Source organism: Rhinopithecus roxellana, chromosome 20, assembly GCF_007565055.1.
Source record: "Rhinopithecus roxellana isolate Shanxi Qingling chromosome 20, ASM756505v1, whole genome shotgun sequence".
Classification (NCBI taxonomy): domain Eukaryota; kingdom Metazoa; phylum Chordata; class Mammalia; order Primates; family Cercopithecidae; genus Rhinopithecus; species Rhinopithecus roxellana.
In genome coordinates, this window is record NC_044568.1 from 54,528,663 (window position 1) to 54,547,714 (window position 19,052).

The 19,052-nt window shown below is 45.1% G+C and overlaps 1 protein-coding gene across 1 annotated transcript in view; it reads right to left on the reverse strand.

Moving 5' to 3' along the window:
- The window catches only part of CDH13 (cadherin 13), a 1,178,985-nt gene that overhangs the window by 304,786 nt on the left and 855,147 nt on the right, over nucleotides 1-19,052 (reverse strand). The window lies entirely within an intron of this gene.

Consider the following 19,052-nt stretch of genomic DNA (forward strand, 5'->3'; position numbering starts at 1 on the left):
AGCAACGGTCAGAGCCCCTTCCCCACCTGGGCAACAGCAATGCAGCAGTGTGCCAATCACTCTCCAGATTAAAAAAGAAAAGTATTTCCTAAGCTTTGCTATGTTTCAGCTGTTCTTCCTCCTTTCCTTCCCTGCTCCATCCCATGGAAAGACCTGAAATAAAGAAAAGAAAATCTTTGCTGTTCAACAGACTGTGTTTCCCTCTGTTGATACACTGTTTATTTTCAGGGGCTTTCATTCCACTGTGGACGTGGCTTTGTGACAGGGACATTCTTTCTTTTTTTTTTTCCTTCTTCTTTTTTTGAGACAGTCTCACTCTGTCACCCAAGCCGGAGTGCAGTGGCGTGATCTCGGCTCACTGCAACCTCCGCCTTCCAGGTTCAAGTGATTCTCCTGCCTCAGCCTCCTGAGTAGCTGAGATTACAGTCATGCAATAACATGTCCAGCTATTTTTTGTATTTTTAGTAGAAATGGGATTTTATCATTTTGGCCCGGTTTGTCTTGAACTCCTGACCTCAGGTGATCCACCTGCCTCGGCCTCCCAGAGTGCTGGAATTAGAGGCATGAGCCATCACACCTAGCCATGGCCTTCATTTTTAAAGCTCTTATTGAATGCCAACTCTATGTGCCTGGGCTGGGTGTTGGGGAAACAAGAGTACAAAGAGCCATGTTCCCGGGTGTGCAGGAACTCAGAAATTCGTAGAAGAGATAAACATATAACAAGCCACAAGACCCATCAGGCACATTGAGAGAGGGTGTTATGAATACAGAGGCAAACAACCTCATCGAGCCTGGGGTTTGCACAAAGGTGTCTGATGCAGACACCTAAGAAGAGAGTAGGCAGGAACAAGTAGAAGGGACCTCAAAGCAAAAAGACATTCCAGTTAAAGCGAACGAGAGCAAACCTAATGTGTACCTACTATGTAGCAGCTGTGTTATTTTAGGGACTTCCATTATAAAATGAGGGTAACATGGTTGGGTTCACTCAAAACAAGCAAGAGTCACACAAACAGGAACTGATTCTATAATAAGCATGTGGAGTGTTAGGTTATGTCAATGATTGATAAGGGTATCAGATAATGGGTCTTCCTCACATGCAGCTGATATAAAGTGAAACTGGTATATCCGTTGTCAAGGACCATTGGGCAGCAAAGAGTAAACACAATGCCTTAACCTCCTTGGCATCTACTTTCAGAAACAACTGCATGTGTCCACAATGGATCTGTGCAAACAAATTTCTAGCCGAATTATCCGTCAAGGTGAAAATTTTGGAAACAGCCTAACTGTTCATCAACAGGGGAATTGTTAAAATGATAGTATTCGCACACTGAGATATTTTACAGCAGCTAAAAAAGATTGTAGATCTAATGGGTTCTAATGTGGGAAACTCTTCAAGATATATTATTTAGTAAAAATGTCAGGTTGAGGAATGTTCAGGGTTCAGCACCAGAACAGAACATTCTTGATTCATGCAGCCCCTTGCCTTTGAATGGCAGCAGGAACAACATGGTTCTGTTTCCCATTGACCTCGTCATGAAATCAGCATTCTCAAACAGCGGTCCAGGCAGCCACTTGAAGTATATGGAAACTGATGTGAAATGTGGCACATTTTAACTTTCCTTACCCACAGGATGATAGTGATATCATTTTTGTGAACTTGCTTACACACAGAACATGCCACAATACTGTATCCACATGTTTTACTGATATGGTTTATAAATGCATAGAACAAGGTCTATAAGGAGAAATTCTTTCTGGTGATGGTGGTTAAATGTGGAGAAGAAGAGAGGGGACTGGGATTTGGCATGGTCGTCGGGAAAGATGTTGGCCTCATCTATATCATTTTGTTTACTTTTACAAGGTGAATATATTGCTTTGGCAATTAAAATTTAATTTACAAAGAGTATAATTATACGTACCCATAAAAACATGCCTGCTAGTTTTGATGATTGACAATAGCAATTGTATTGCTATCATATTTGGCTTAGGGCATCCTGCCTAACCATAACTTTTTATCCCAATATATTCTTCTACAAATGTAAGGCCCCATCTTCTGATTTTGAATCTGTCTGGACTCAAAATGTGACCTAACCGGAAGAGATCAAAGCAGCTGATGTATGTTCATCAAAGAAGCAGGAATACTCATACAAAGAAAACACTGAGGCCTAAAGGAAAGATAAAATTCATCTGGTTTTACCACCACCCAGTATTGCTTTCCCTTCCATAACAATGCTTCTCTAATCAAAGCCAGTTTTTTTTCCCTCACCACTGGAATTAGATTATCAGCCATTAGGCCTGATTGATCAGATAAACAAGGAAGATCTGGCCACCCTCAACGTTCAATTGATTTGTTAAGCAGTCTCGGTTAATTTCACCAATGGTGCCATCTAGCCACATGCTTCAAGGTGCACTTCCTATCCACCTTGTTTCTTTGCCCTGAGAAATGGTCTCAGGGCAAGCTTCAAGGTTCAGTGCCTGAAAAGAACATTCTCGGCCTATGCAGCCCCCTTGCCTCTGGAAGACAGCAGGAACAACATGGCTCTGTCTCCCATTGACCGTGCTGCAGAATCAGTGATATCAAACAGTGGTCTAGGCAGTCACTTGCAATCTATAGAAACTGATGTGAAATGTGACACATATTAACCTTCCTGATCTAGGCAAACTTGAGAATTACCCCATCAGAAATCAGAGGCAGATTTCAGGCCTGCGATCTTACCCACGGATTTGCTATAGGGAGCTCCATGTGGCCAAAGACATAGAAGGAAGCCTTAACCCCATCAATTCCACACCAGTCTCTGGTTAAGTACACTTGACCCAGGGTCTTGCACCTAGTTAATGTCTAATGAATACTTGATTGATTGGATTTGTGCTCTATTTAATCTGCCTTTAATTGAAGTCATAGAGGGTATAAAAATGAAGTCATCATGGCTTGCAACTGACATATGCATTAAAATGATTAGAGGAAGAAAAAAAAAAGACCTCTCAGGTTGATGAGTCTTTAGTTTTCACCAGGAAATTCCCTGATGATATCTTTTTGTTTACAGATTTGATAACACGATATAACACAAGTTATCCTGGAATATTCCCAAGCATACACAGAAAATGCTTTTTATTTTAATGCATGGTTACGGAACAACTGAACTCGGTCTTCAGCCCCATGTTTGTCTTAACCCAGACACGAATGCATCACTGGATTTACTTTGGAGTAAATCACGCCTCTGTGGAAACCGCATTGTGCCTAAGTCATGTAAATAGGTTTGCGGCATTGAAGACAACGACTCTGAGGTGACATATCTGAGTTCAAGTCTTTAGAAGCTGTGTGCCCATGGCCACAGTATTCATCTCTCTCTGAGCCTCAATTTCCCCGTTTTCAACATTCCTCTTTGCTTGTTGTGAGGATTTCATAGGATGACCTATTTGTACAGTGCCTAGTACATTAGTGTTCAGAGAAGATGCCCTGTAGTATCAAACTCTGTCCTGGGTTCTGAGCCAATTATGGCAGTGCAGGCAAAGGCCTAAAATACAGGAGACTAGGATTAAGTTGTGCAAAGAATGTGGGACAAAGGGTGACAGGACAGCCCTCTCTCTCACAAGGTCCCTTCTCCCATCCACCCTGCCCATGGTCTTAGCGTGCAGATCTGGGTTTCTATTGCGGCTATCACAACAACCCTCAACACACACACATGTGCATACACACTTTCTGTAGTCTACAGCATGTCTCCACGTGGTCCTCTAGTCTGCCTCTAAGACCAGGCTTTACTCTGAACCTCAGCCTATCTGCTAAGTGCAATGCTTGGCCCTCGCCAGTACCACCCCTGGAGGCTGGATCATGGTTTCCTTACTTCTGTGTTCTGCAAAGGCTGGATCAACTCCCTAAACCAGCATTCCCTAAATTGGTTCCGAGGAACTCTGGCTTCATAGATTCAGTAGAGAAACAGATTTGGGAAATATGTGACAAACACCGCGAGGTACAATGCTTGGCCCTCGCCAGTACCACCCCTGGAGGACTTTTCAGTGCCTTTATTAAGCATGCTTACAGCGTCAATCTCCAAGAGAGGGTGGACTTTGCCGCACTTGCCAAACTTTGTTGTTGATGGAACCTCTTTATCTCAGAACTGTCTATCTTTTTGTGATGGGCCACATGGTCCTAGATGTGAGCTCTTGGAGGGTATAGACTGTTTTGTTCATTTTGTAAGCCCAGTATCTGACACGCAGTACATCTTCATCAGTGTTCTTTGAGTTGAATTGCCTTCTTGCCATTCACTGTAGTGTTGCCTCATTCCACACTGATCAGAGCCATCAGTACCTTGTCTTCAAAGAAGAACGAACAACTGAGCAATGCGCCTGGAGATTTTTCACAACTGCCTCTGAGCTTCCTGTTCATTGTGCCTTGGAGGTCCTTGCTGGAACGGGATTCTGGGTCACACATCAATGCTATGCCCAAGGCTGACATGCAGCAGGTGGGCATCAGTGCACCTGCTCCAGTTGCCTGTGGGTGATGCCTGTACCTCTCCTCTTATGCAGTCCCACACACTGGAGTCCACGTCCACCACTTTGTTTTCACCGGCCCAGGCAGCTTCCCATCTGGGCTTGTCTTGTGTTTCCAGACAGCAGAGAAAGGATAATTATATGATAGACACGCACTGGGGCTTCCACACAGTACATTTCTGACTTTTCCCCCGTCACAATATTCTCCTGAGTGTCAAAATAAATTATAATCACCCTGTCACTCCCTGAGCCAGATTAACTAGCAGCGGCTCCTCCAAAGTGGGAAAAAAACATCCCAGGTTGCTGGTTGAAAGTCTCAAGTCCAGCCGTCATTTTCTTTTGTCGAAGGACATGGCCGCCAGCCTGACGGGCTGATTAGCAAGCATGATCGCTTCCTTGTGGCCAGGTAGCCCCTTCCTCTTGACTGCAGCTCTCTGATTAAAGCAAGTGCCGCCTGGTTTCTTGACCTTGAAAGCCAGCTTTGAAATTTTGCTTTCCTGTGACTTCAAGCACAGCCAAGCCCTTGAGAAAGGAGAGTGCAGATCTGACAGTGACGGAGGGTTTTCGGCCGGCCGCAAGGATGGGGATGCTCCAAAAGACAGTGACAAAATTATTCTGTTCTTAACATTTCTTTGACTCCATCCCTACACATTTCCTTTGCCTGATCAAAAAGTGTCAGGCTCATTTTTTACAAAATGCTATTCCTATAAGTGAATCATGTATTGAGACATAGACGTTCAGATCTATATTCAGCACCGGATTTCTGATAGCACAGTTAGGGCAACTGTGTGCTTTCTAGAGAGAAGTGTGGTGTTAAAGCAAACTTGAGCAGAGATGGCAGATGTCACCAGGTGAACCTCTTTGATGTGACGAAATGGCACATCACTGTCAAGCATCAAACTCACTAGAGGAGGCAGTGAGTTCTAATTCCACCCAAACGATGGTTTCTGTGACCAAATGATCTAACAGTTGAGCTTTCAAAAGAGAATGTGGTCATGGATCCTGCAATGCACCACGTTACTTGTGTGTTTGCCTCTGTATCAGAAGATAAGCCTTAGACCAGCAGCAGCTGAGGGTGCTTAGCCAGGTGAGACAGATGTAGAAGCTGCTATTTTAAATTCTAACATTTTGGGGTATATCTAGTTGGAATGATTCTCATTGGAAACTAAATTTCCATTGAAGATCCTTCAGTTTGAAGGTTTTGGGCCTCCTGGTTCCAAATGAGAACCAAATAGTTCTCCCAGGACTGAGGGGATTCCAGGACAGTCCTGGGCAAACCAGAGTGAGGAGGTCACCCTGCAGGCCAAGTTTTGCTTTCAGATGTAGACATGTCTCTTGGTCACGCACAGCAGACTGCCGATGTGAGAACTGTTGCAAATGTGACTTTAGTGCCTGGGACACAGCCCACGACCATTCACTCAACTGACCACCCCAAACCCACCAATCTAAAATTGTTTCCTGACCAAGCACATGGACATGAGCCAGTTCTCTCCTAACAGTCCTCAACAGCAAAGAGAGAGACCTCAGTGCGCAAAACCAAAGCAGAACCAAGCCAGTGGCCCGGCTAAGGACTTGGGCTGTCTAGTTTTAAGCCCGGGCCTCACCCGCTGGGCTTCTCTGGGCAGTTAAATGCCAACTTTTTTTGTTGCTGTTTGAGACAGGGTCGCCCTCTGTCACCCAGGTTGGAGTGCAGTGGTGTGATCACAGCTCACTGCAGCCTTGACCTCCCAGGCTCAAGCGATCCTCCTACCTCAGCCTCCCAAGTAGTCGGGACTATAGGTGCATACCCCTATGCCTAGCTAATTTTCATAGAGATGGGGATGGGGTTTTGCCATGTTGCTTGGGCTGGTCTTCAACTCCTGAAGTCAAATGATCTGCCCACCTTGGCCTCCTAAAGTACTGGGATTACAGATATGAGCCATCACGCCCCGCCTCAACTTTTCATTGACAAAACAGCTCCTCTCTCATGGGTTGCTGCAGGCACTGAGTGGATCAATGCTCTCTCAACCTCTTGTATTTCCATTAACACCTTCCCCCAAGAACATTTTTAGACATTTTTTCTACTTGACACCCTCTCACTCCATCACAAAATGTTAATTCTATAGATATACTGTATATCTATTTATGTGCTATGGCCCTTGCAGGGCACAAACCATTGTAATATCTAATACATCCAATATGTTAAACCCATCTCTCCTAATGACCAATTTTCTCTCGCTTAGAAGTAATATTGCCCCCTTTGAGAATGCACAAATTAATCTATATGAAGTCCAATACCTGGATGATGGTAAGTAATGGAGAAATGTAAGTTTTATTGTTATTTTAATTGACTCTCACAATTTAGAACTCAGTTCTGTGAGGACCCACTGCTGAGTGCAATGATGACGAGGGAAATGTCTTGTGGGACCCAACCACTTAGGGCTTAAGACATACTACTTCTAGGACTCACTCTCAGGATCTATAGAAGCAGGAGTTACTTAAAATCTCATCAGGAAACAACTCCTCTCTTTCCTTAGACAAGCCTAGACACTTCTGTTGAGTGCACGCATGCACGCATCCCCTTCGTCTGGTCATGTCAACATTCTTGAGTAGACAGCAATTGATAGGGAAAGTGTCGAATGACTAGTTGATGAAAGATAACCAACCAGCCTGATAGGGATCCAGAGGCAGCCCACGTTTGGCAGGGCATGCGTTCCTGGAAAGCCACCCACGTAATGAATCGTAAATAATACCTCATTTTCCCACTGGCCTACATTTGCATTTCAGACTGGCTTTATTTTCATTTGAGGGGATGTCCAATTGGAAGCCACTCCTCATCATTCAGGTTCCCCCCCCCCCCCCCCTTTTTTTTGCTCATCTTCAGAACACTCTACTGGCCAGCCAGGTAGGGGGAGGAGGAGGTTGGCTCTCAGCTCTGGGTGTGACGACTGTTAAAGAAATCCCTGCCCCTATACTCTGGAGGTAGGAGGATGGAACTGCAGAGTGGCAGAGAAAAGAGGTGATTCCAGTCCGATTTTGGGGAGAAGATGGAAGCAGGCTTAGGCCTAAGGCAAGGTCTGAGAGATTTGGCTTTGCAACCCTTGCTCCTTTTGGGAGCCCGTCCCTCGGTTGCCCAATTATCCAGGGGTTGTCATTCACCAGCACAAGGACCCCTCCCACATTTTCATAGGGTGGCTCAGCTGTGCATTTGATCCAGAAAGTGCTTGGTAATGTGAGTTTTGATGAAGATGCTTATGACCTTTGGTCGGTCCTCTGATAGGAGCCCAGTCCCACTGGCCTCGAAGGTGGGAGTCTCTGTGGTCAGAGTGGGAGCTGGGCCAGGAGTGAGAAGCTCACCTACTCACCCAGTGCCCATACAAGTAGCTTCACTTGAGTAAAGTGCTTTCAAGACAATCGGGAGAGGTGGGGATGGTGGCAAACTGGAGCGTGTGCCTCCTGCCTAAGGCGGCAGCTGCCTTTTAGCTCAAAGGAATTACTGCACGACTGAAATACGAGCCTGGACTAGCCAGTCCTTTGGATTTTTTTAAGAAAAGGCGGGAATTCGAATTTTTGTATAAACTGTCAAAATGTTTACAGGTTAGACACTTGTTCAAATTTAAAAAATAAAAGATCATTGAGTGGGACTGGGAAGGCCAAAGAAAAGAGGTTATGGCAGGCTTGGGTCTGAGGCCCACCAGTTTTTGATCTTGGCTACTGGTAGAGCCATTCCTTCCCCCAAAGGCATGAATTAATTGTTGTTGATGAGTCCTCCAGTGATAGATTACAACTTTAAAAAGTGGTACATCCATTGGAAACATCTTGTCCTTCTTCCTCCCACCTCCTTGTTTGGAACAGGAAAGTTCATCTGTCCAAGAATGATCTGGCTCAGAGAGCTCTCACCCTGTGGGAGAACAGCACTGAATAAATGGGCATGAGATATATATATACTCCTGATGCAGATTTGAGTCGAGGAAGTGCCATCCCATAGGAACACAACTCTGCTCTTAAAAATGAGAATGCCTTAAATTTTGGGACAGTTGCCGACTTCATTTAAAAGCAGTCCTAAGTGTCTCCGTGCCGCTGGAATTACCACAGGCTTGAATTGAAATGCAATAGGCTTCGCTTCTCCTCTCCACTTTACTTTGTCTCCCTGGAGCTAGTTGGTTTTTTAAGTTTAAATTGACAGTCAAATATGTAATAAGTTATGACAAGTTGAGCAATGACTGTCTCCATCTGTTTTCAAAGGTTGTTTATTTTCATACTGATAAAGAGATAATGGCAACAGGACCACCTTGTGATTATTTCAGGTTTTCATTCACTGCAGTTTAACCTCCAGTGTCTGCCCTTCTTTCTGATGAGCTATTGTTTAACGAAGCTGAAGAAGTGTTTATGACATATTAGGTAACACATGGCCAAAACTGGGGTCCCCCCATCATGATTCACCTTACTGTCCTAATTTCTTCCTTTTATCCAGACTTCTAAAGTAATATTTTTTTACACCCCTTAAAAATTCCACCTTATCTTTTTATTTATCATTCCTATGAAGTTCTTTTTGAAAGACATAGGATACTGTATGCTGAATTAAATGATCTTGCCTAAAAGCACTTCAAAAATCAATTTTAAGTGGAAACTTTATCTTTAATATTCCAAACTAATAATAAAAAAATCTTTATATTGAATTAGCCTGGAGTAGTTGTAACTCTCAAATATATTTTCCCATAAACTCCTAAAAACAACAAAAGGACACCATGTGTGTATTTTTGTTCGTTTAACCAATTTAAGAGTTTTTTTGAAACAGAGTCTCGCTTTGTCATTGGAGTGCAGGCTGGAGTGCAGTGGTACGATCTCAGCACACTGCAACCTTTGTCTCCCAGGTTCAAGTGATTCTCATGCCTTAGCCTCCCGAGTAGCTGGGATTACAGGCACTCACCACCACACCTTGCTAATTTTTGTATTTTTAGTAGAGACATGGTTTTACCATGTTGGCCAGGCTAGTCTCAAACTCCTGACCTCAAGTGATCTGTCCACCTTGGCGTCTCAAAGTGCTGGGATTATAGGTGTGAGCCACTGCGCCCAGCCAGTTTAAGAGATTTTAAAATGGCAAGTCTAGTCCTCTTTACAGCAGTGGTTTTCAATGAGGGCTATTTTAGCCCCTCTAGGGGACATCTGGCAATGTCTGGGGATACTTTTGGTTGTTACAACTGGGGCAGGGGGTGTGATATAGGCATCTAGTGGATAGAGGTCAAGGATGCTGCTCTACATCTGACAAATATGAAAATGTTCAAAGGCACCAAAATAACGCTTTGCATGTAGTAAGAGTCTAGTAAACATTTGCCAAATGCACAAGTGAATAAATACATGAATAAGTGAATAAATAAAGATGAGTTTTTATAATTTTTCTTCTTCTACAGCTTAAGGTAAGATAAAGGTGGAGTAGGAAGCAGGTAAGTAATTGATGCTTGACTGACACTAAATATCAATGAACCCCTAGGTTAATTCTGAACAACGGGCTTATTGTCCCTATCATTTATATCTATTTAAGGGCAAAGGCGCAGCAATGTGCTCTTTAAAAACACAGACCATAGCCCAGGCATGGTGGCTCATGCCTGTAATCCCAGCACTTTGGGAGGCTGAGGTGGGTGGATCACCTGAGGTTAGGAGTTCAAGATCAGCCTGGCCAACATGATGAAACTCTTTCTCTACTAAAAATGCAAAAAAATTAGCTGGACGTGGTGGCACGTCCCTGTAATTCTAGCTACTGGGGAGGCTGAGGTGTGAGAATTGCTTGAACCCTGGAGGCGGAGGCTGCAGTGAGCTGAGATCACATCACTGCACTCCAGCCTTGGTGACAGAGAGAGACCCCCTCTCAAAAACAATAACAAAACCAACCAACCAAACAAACAAACCAAAAATAGACTATATTAGGCTAGGCTAGATTGAGATAACAGTCCAACCCTGTCATTTCAATGGCTCAGCACATAACATTAATTTCTCACTCAAGTTCAGTTCACTTTGGGGGTTCCCTTCAAGGGGCAGACCCTCTCCAAGTGGCGGCTTAGGGATCCAGACCCTTGCATCTTATAGCCATGCCACCTGGAACATGTGGTTTCCTGATTGCTGCAGGAGGGGCAGAGAGATGCAAACTCACCTGCTGACTCATTGAATGCTTCAGTTAGAAATGACACACAGCACTCTTGCCTGCAGTTCAGCGGCCAGACCTGGTGTCTAAGGCAAGTTCAAGAGCAGGCGGACTTCATGAACATGTGTCCTGTGCAGTTGCACAGAGCCCTTTGCTCAGATGGCCCCTCTGTTGCGTTTCGTGCTCTGTTGTCACCCTCTAGACATTCTTAATTGTTGTTGAACAGGGGACCCTGAGTTTTCATTTTACAATGGGCTCTGCAAATCACACAGCCAGTCGTGGTCAAGAGCCAGGAGCCAGATGGCGGAAGGCCTGGGAAATACAGGGGGGCACCTGGACACTCAGTGTCTCGGCCTCAGTGCCTATACTCAGGTGATCAGGCAACAATGCACATGCCTTCCTTTTCATCATTATGGCCCCAGAACTGCACCTGCTCATGGAACTCTTGGCTCCTCTAGCGGTTGTTTTCCTATTGGGTGAGAAGCAAGATGTATCTGGGCAGAAGTCAAACAGTGACTGCGCTAGGGTTGGACCTTCTCTGGGAGTGCCTTCTCCAGCCATAAGCTCTGGGTTCCCTGTCCTGGAAGACCTGTGCTGGCTTCACAGTTTATTCCTCCTCTGGCTCCCAGCTCTTGACCTTGCTTTAGACACTAGAGAACTGCTATTTCCTTGACTTCTGCTTTAATTTGCTGTATTCTAAGCTACATCCTCCTTTTTAATGAAATACTTCTGCTAAATTTCCCCCACCCTTTTTTTTTCTGGTGGGACCCAACAGATGTCGTCCATACATGAGAATACGGTTGAGCAAACATAGCCTGGGGCTATTGCCTTGCAACCCTGGCTGCTCATTGAGGATATTTTAAAATATTCTTGATGTCTGAGACTCTCCCCCAGAGATGTTTATTCTACCGGCCTGGTGTGGGGCATTGAGAATGGAATCCTTGGAATGATAGGAGGTGAACAGATGGAGACTCTGACACCTTACTGGATATATTATCTGAGCAACATACACAATCTCACAGAGGCTCAATTTCCTTACCTGTAAAATGGGCCAACACCTATGACTGTGTAAAATATAGGGGGCGCTGATGAGACCTTTGCACTAATTCCATGGAGGAGAACATACACATGTGGACGGTGCGCCAATGCACCAGAAATGGTTCTTTCAATAGCCCTGCCAGATCAGTAATCAGTAATCAGATCATCTCTATTTTAAAAGAAAGAGAATCAGGCTCAGGGAAGTCAAATAACCACTCCACCATCACTACTGACAAGTGGCTGAGTATGGACTCAGAGGGACACACACAAGCATCTTCCTGAATGAATATGAAAGTTGGTGCAAGAGTGAAGGGGAGCTAACCTTGATGAGGGCTCATGCCATTGCAGATGACTCAGGGCATTGCAAGCATTTAATCATCCCCAAAACACTGTGAGGCAGGTGTCATTAGCCCATTTTATGGAGAGGAAAGCTGAGGCCCAGAGAGGTGAAACCACTTGCCCATCAGCAGTTATCTAGCCGGTAAGTGGCTGAGCTGAGATGCAAACCCAGGAAGTGTGGTTTATTCTCCCCACTTCCCTACTCAACTCCACACAGTTCATGTCAGTTAGGTATTTCACATTGCATTTTGCAGGTAGAATAATTTTCCAGAATTCTCCCTACAGAGTGGCTACTGAGCACCTTGCCCTGCACTACAGCTTGTCTGGGGCATCTTCGAGCAAGGTCCGGAAGCCCAAGGGACATGCAGGACCTATATCCTTGAGTTGTAGTGCAGGACAGATGATGGATGATTCCAGAACCACACCTGTTAGGTGAGTGACCTGGCTGAAGTTCCAGGTTTGATCAACAAGGAACTCCACGAGGTTTGCAGGGTGCTGGTGATTACTGCAGTTACAGGATACAAATGAGCCAGGATGTTGAAATACCACACAATCGAGACTCCGTGTTCAACGGGAAGAAAGTGCCAGCAAATTGCTAGTAAAGCTGTAATGTTGCTGATTTTGCAAACATGTGTTCTCCAACTTGATAAGTAAATACATATTGGGTAACATGGTGATGTTGCAAGCTGTTGTTTTATGGCTGGGAAGTCGGCTGCCTGCGATTGATGCGAGCAATGAAAGTATTTATAAAATAACACTGAATTAGAAGGAGTTGCTTTATGAGTCTATGGAAATAGATCTTTCATGAAGAATAAAACTTGATGAAGGACCTCTATCAGGGTCACACAGAACTGAAATTAAACGTGCTGGGATTGAGATCTAAGAGGGGGCCTTCTGGACTGTCTGGGCTCACAGCCTGGGGTAGCTTCTCCCAGGCCATCTGTGCCCCATGGAACTGGAGAGTCATTTCCATTTGCCAGGATTCATTTCTCTCCACTGTGGGTGTCACAATTGACAGCTGTAATACCTCTTCCAAGCCATGAGGCCACCACTCAAGGGATAACTTCGATCCATGAAACTTAACAATGCACATTTGATTCACCCTCATATCCCCTGAATGAAGCAGGGCCAGCCACACAGTAGGTGCTCAATAAATATTTAAGGAGCGAAAGGAGATTTGATCCAGGAGCTTCTGGCACATTCTGTATGAAGACTCTGTTCCATTCGTGGTTTTAAATGGTCTTCCCCCTGTGTTCATTTCTACCCTACAATAATACTGCTTTTCCAGATTGGAATGCTCGTCTCCTGGAAACCACCTGGCAGGAGAGAGAGCAAAGGCACCTGCTCCCCACACCCCAAGGGCCAATGGACACGACTCAAGAGAGCTGCACTTGATGCTCCCTCGGATCTGGGTTGTGAGTCCCACCCCTGAGTGGCAGTGCGCTGACTCCACTGCCTCTGCTACAAGCCAGCTCCTGGGGCCAGCTTCAGGGCTCCAGAGTCATCATGGCTCCTGCTCTCCCCAAGCTGACATCTCCAGCCTCTTGTTAGGGGAGAGATCCACTCATCAATTCCCCTTTGCTAAAGAAAGTCTGGGTTGGTTTTCATTGGTTACAACCACAGGGCACCATCTGACATAAATCCCCACTGGCCTCCCATCCAGACTCACAATACTCAGAGGGTTAGGAGCACGCCCAGAGGAGACAGAGTCCCCAGTTTCAGTTCTAGCTTTGCCACTGAACAGCTGCTCCTCTCTGGACAACTGTGAGCCTGAGGTTTAATGGTGGTAAGTGGGGACAGTAATGGTTTTCACCTGATGGGGTTGGTGCATGGATTAAGTGAGTCACTACATGTAACACTCAGCCCAAGACACTGCATTCTCTGAGAATATTGTTGTTATTAAAAGATGGGGGAGGCATGGCCCAGAAGCGCCACTTTTGACAAAGAAGCAGAAGAGAAGTCTTGAATGAAAGCTAGGTTAGTGTGAAATGGTTCTTTTTTTTAAAAAAACAACAACAACAACAAAGCAACCCTAGGTTGTCTAAATAGATTCGTACAAGGGAGGCAATCACCATTTTAACTCAATATTAAGCCTCAACAATATCCCAGGGTCTCTCCCATGCACTTGGTGAGACTCAAGAGATAATTAAAATATGACTCTTCCTTGCAAGTTGCTGAGAGCCTGGCAATGAAGATAGGCATTTAGGCACTGCTCGGGTGAGCATATGGTGTAGTAGTGGTTTAGAGCCCAGGTTCCAAGATCAAATCCTGCTTGCTTCAAATCCTGCCTTCAGTTCACTCACTGAGGAGCCTGGGCACATGGGCAGCCTCTCTGAGCTGCAAAAGTCACTTCACAGTTACAAAGGCAGTCATAAAAGTATGGTTAGAAAAATAACAGTCCCAAACATCCCTCTATCCTAATCCCCACCATCTGTGACTATCTTACCATGTTATCTTACACGGTAAAAGAAACTTAATTGATGTGATTGAAGATCTTGAGATGAGGGGCTTATCCTGGATTATGTGGGTGGGCCCAACAAGGTCCTTGCAAGAGACAGACAGGAGAGTCAGAGAAGGAGATGTGACCAGGGAAGCAGAAGTCAAAGAAAGAGATCTGGAGATGCTATACTGCTGGCTTTGAAGACCAAGGAAGAGGCCAGGAACCAAGGAGTGCAGGTGACCCCTAGAAGCTGGAAAAATCAAGAAAGTGAATTCTCCCCTGGAACCTCCAGAAGGAACCAGCCTTGCCTACACCTTGACTTTAACCCAATGAGACCGATTTTGGACTTCTGGCCCAAGTTTAGGAAGATAAATTTGCATATTTTAAGCCATAAATATGTGGCAATTCATGACAGCCACAACAGGAAGCCCATACTAGTGGTGTCTATCTTGTTGGGTATCTGTGATGGGCAAATGAGAGGCAGAGGACGTGCAGCTCTGGGCTAGGCATGTTATCTGCTGAGCCTGTGGTTGTGGTGGCTGCTATTATCATTTGGAGCAGCAGAACAGGTAGAAGAACCAGATTCTCCCTCCTACCAATGAGTAGGGTGGACATATTACACATATGACACACGACATATTACATATGTCATATTACACATATGACACATTACATATTACACATATGACATATTACATATTACACATATGACACACGACATATTACATATGTCATATTACACACATGACATATTACATATTACACATATGACATATGACATATTACGTATTACAGGTGGCAACTTTGAGGCAATGCATCATCTTTGAGCACCGTTGGAACGCTGTGCTCTATTATAAGAGGAATCTAGGCTAAAATGAAGAATTTCAGATAGGACAAAACTAAGGGGAAAAACCAAGATCAAATTATAAACTTCCACTATGGCCTCTGCGGAGGGATGGCCAGGAGAGCTACCTTTTGCCAAAGGGATGATGCCATGAGCAAGAAGCAGCAGAGATGGGCTGGGTGTGGTGCTCACGTCTGCAATCCCAGTACTTTGGGAGAGAGAGGCGGAAGGATTGCTTGAGCTCAGGAGTTTGAGACTAGCCTGGGCAACATGGTGAGACACCGTTTTCTAAAAAAAGCAACAAACTAAAACAAAGCAACTGAAAAATACCAGCAGCAGAGGGTTCTGGAGGGGGGAAGCAGAGGGATGGGTGAATGTCAAATTGAGAGGGTACACACAGGTGCATGTGTGTGCAGGGGCTTTGATTCACTCCAACTAAGGGCCCAGGAGGGCTGCACAGATCTGAAGCAGATATCTTGTACTGCAATAGTTGTCTGTTACACCAAGTATCACCCAGAGACTATGACCAAGTAAAAGAAATTTATGAAAACTGCAGAAACAAAGGTGGTACTCTCTAAGGGTCTCTTAAAAGTCTCCCAGCCTATGTTACCTTAGGGGTTTGGAGACACTGCAGCAGCCTCCTCAGTATGTAATGCACACACTGTATTTTGCACTATCCAAGAATCTCATACATTTCAAATATGAGACGTGCTTTTATGGGTCAGTCCCATCCTCCGCTGCAGGAAAGAAGAAATCCTGCCTACGTGTTGCAAACAACGCATTTTGTTCAACTCCAGTCTTTATGGGGGCCTATTTTGTGGCAGGCCCTGTGCTAGGGCTGTGGGTACCAGACTGAAAAGTCCTCATCTGGACTTTCCACTGGCCATATTTTGCTGGGAGACAGAGACGCTTAAACACAGAATTTTCTTGCAGCATGAAGATGCACTAGGCAAAAACCCATGACCAAGGTTGCCCTGAAAGCATCTGGTATCAGGGCAATGTGGCTCACCGTGGATGTAAGGTGACTCTTGAATAGTTTTAGTTATTCCCCGCTGAGATTTCGGGTGGGGCCAGCCTCAATATGTTTTTCCTGTGTGAATGACTGTGGAAGGCCTGCTCACCCCCAGACCTATTTGATTATTACTTAGCACTGAAGCCTCTAATGTATTTTCTTCCTTAGAATAACTTGCCCATTCACTGAGCACAAAGAAGTATTAGGGCCTGAAAAACAGCAACACTGGCCATCTTCAAATTCTCCCTCCTGCTATGAGACTGGACACACTGAAGATTTTTAAGAGCTGAGAATTTTGAGGCTCTATTTGCAAGTCAAGCTGAAAAAACACTGAGTTGAAAAGCCCTTTGCAGCTGCCACTTGAACTGCTATCTTCCACACCCTTGACCTTTCTGCCTCTGCTGAATTCCACCTCCTGGACACGCTCCTGGCCCAGCAAAACTAAAAAGTATTGCCATCTAAAAGTCCGACCTCAGCAGAGAAAAGACACCAAGGAAAGCCGCAGAGTGCTGTGCACCTGTTCCTGCAGCCTATACAACTTGCTTTAGCAATTGTGGGCAGTCAGAAACCCACGGGCAATGGAAGAAAGAAATCAGCTGGCATCCAAAGGGAGACCAAAGCTTATGCTGAGCTAATGCGTGTGGGGCTTAATGCCTAGGTGATGGGTTAATAGGTTCAGCAAACCACCATGGCACACGTTTACCTATGTAAGAAACCTGCACATTTTGCACACGTATCCCAGAACTTAAAATTTTAAAAAGTTTATACAGGGCAATGATTTATAGGCAGATCAACTTCCTCAGGAACAAAGAAGAGAAGGAGAGACGGTGAAAGGAGACAGAAAGAGAGAGGCAGAGAGACAGCAGTCTGAATGATTTATTATCTAGGAAAGATTTGCCCTGCGCCTCACACAGTGTGGCTGGGTTTGTCTCCTCAGTTCTGTGTTCTGCTGATGCTAATGGCTCACCCTTCACTCACTAAATCCTTTTCCTGGGGATGCTGTAACAAATACCACAAACTGGGTGGCTTAGGTCTCAGATACTTGATCTCTCACAGTTCTGAAGGCCTCAGGTCCGAAGTCAAGGTGTGGGCAGGGCTGTGCTCCCTGGACGCTCTAGGGGAGGTCTGTTCCGTACCATATGCAGCTTCGGCAGCTGTCTACATTCTTTGGCTGGTGGCCACATCTCTCTGCCCTGCCTTCACCTCCCCTGTGCTTCTGTGTGCCTGTGTTGCCTCTTTCTTCTAAGAACACCTCCCGTTGCCTCTTTCTTCTAAGAACACCTGTGATGGCATTCAGGGCCCACCTGGATAATCCACCGTACTCTCCTCTCCAGACCCTTCAATAAATCACACCTGCAAAGACTCTGCTTCCAAATCAGATCACATGGACAAGGCCCAGGGAATAGGACTCTATCTCATCATGCCAGTGATTTCAAGATCACGGCACCAAAAGGGCATGGAAGTAAGAGAGAAGAGAGTTTGTGAGCTGCTTCCTCAGCTGATACACCTGTGAACTGTGCTGACTGCCAGAGAAAAGAATGGAAGCAGAGGAGAAAAGGAGGTAACTTTGCTTCTAATCTCATCCTACCCCACAGAAAACCTCATGATAGAAAGCCCTGATTCATCCTGTCACATGAACTGTTTATGCTGCCCAGCGTACTGTGCTGAGTACCAGTGTGCACATCTGACCCCAGGAAGACTCCATTATTATCCTTGTGTGGTTAACGGGAGAAGAGAAGTGACTGGCTCAGGGTTACACAGCCGGTGTGGGTGGCACCAGGGTTGGGGACTGAGGACTCAGCGTCTCTGCTTGGGGGCTGTGTTCTGCAGCCAAGAACGCCACAGACAGCAGATGGCAGAAGGAACAGGATTGGACCCAAATATGAGAAGCACACAGGTGTCTTGTGCCCAAAGAAAGTTTCAACATATTTCTTGAGAATCAGCTCGGTGGAGAAGGGCTCCTCTGCACAAAGGCGTTGCCAGTTCTGTTCTTGGGGTCAGTTAGAAACAGAGACGTTTTCTAGGCTCAATTCACAAACAACTGTAAGGGGCCAGTTCCTAAATCTCAAGATGTCTGCACTCGAGGCATCAATGTTATCTTTTCAGAAACGCAGCAAAGTGGCTGGGGAAGACGAATGTGTGACATCCGCTCACACTTAAGCTCCGTCATGGGCTTGCTGGATTTAGAGGGAAAGAAATCTGTCACAGAGGACACATGCTTTATATTTTTCTATAAAACATGGACAAGACAAGTCTTTTCTTCATTTCTTTCCAATCTTTAAAGAAAGAAAAAGGTGCACGGTGTATTTGTTTTCTCTTGGAACCACAAAACGTTTGAGCAGAGAGAGGCGTTTGAGTTCACTGAGCGCCAGGGCTTGTTAAGAGTGTTTTTCTGGAATGTCAGCCATTACGGCTTATATGGCTTTCTTGTAGCAAGAAGTAAATTTTATGGAAACATTTTAGAACCCTCTACCCTGGCCGTTGGATTGTGGCTGGAGTCCTGGATCCAGCTGGTTCCTGTGGTTTTCAAGGAAAATAGACAAACCAGAGACTATCAGGAGGAGAGAAGTTAATGGGCAGTCTAGATGGTGGGGTATTGCTGTATAAAGACTGGTTGTAGTAATTGGGCTTGGCTTGGAAGTCTTTTTTTTTTTTTTTTTTTTTTTTTTTTTTTTTTTTTTGCAGCTTCATGGTTGGTTTTGGCCAAACTTTTTATTTAGTATTCTGTAGTTGTTTAACACACACTTAAATGGTCTTACTAGGGGAGGGGAAA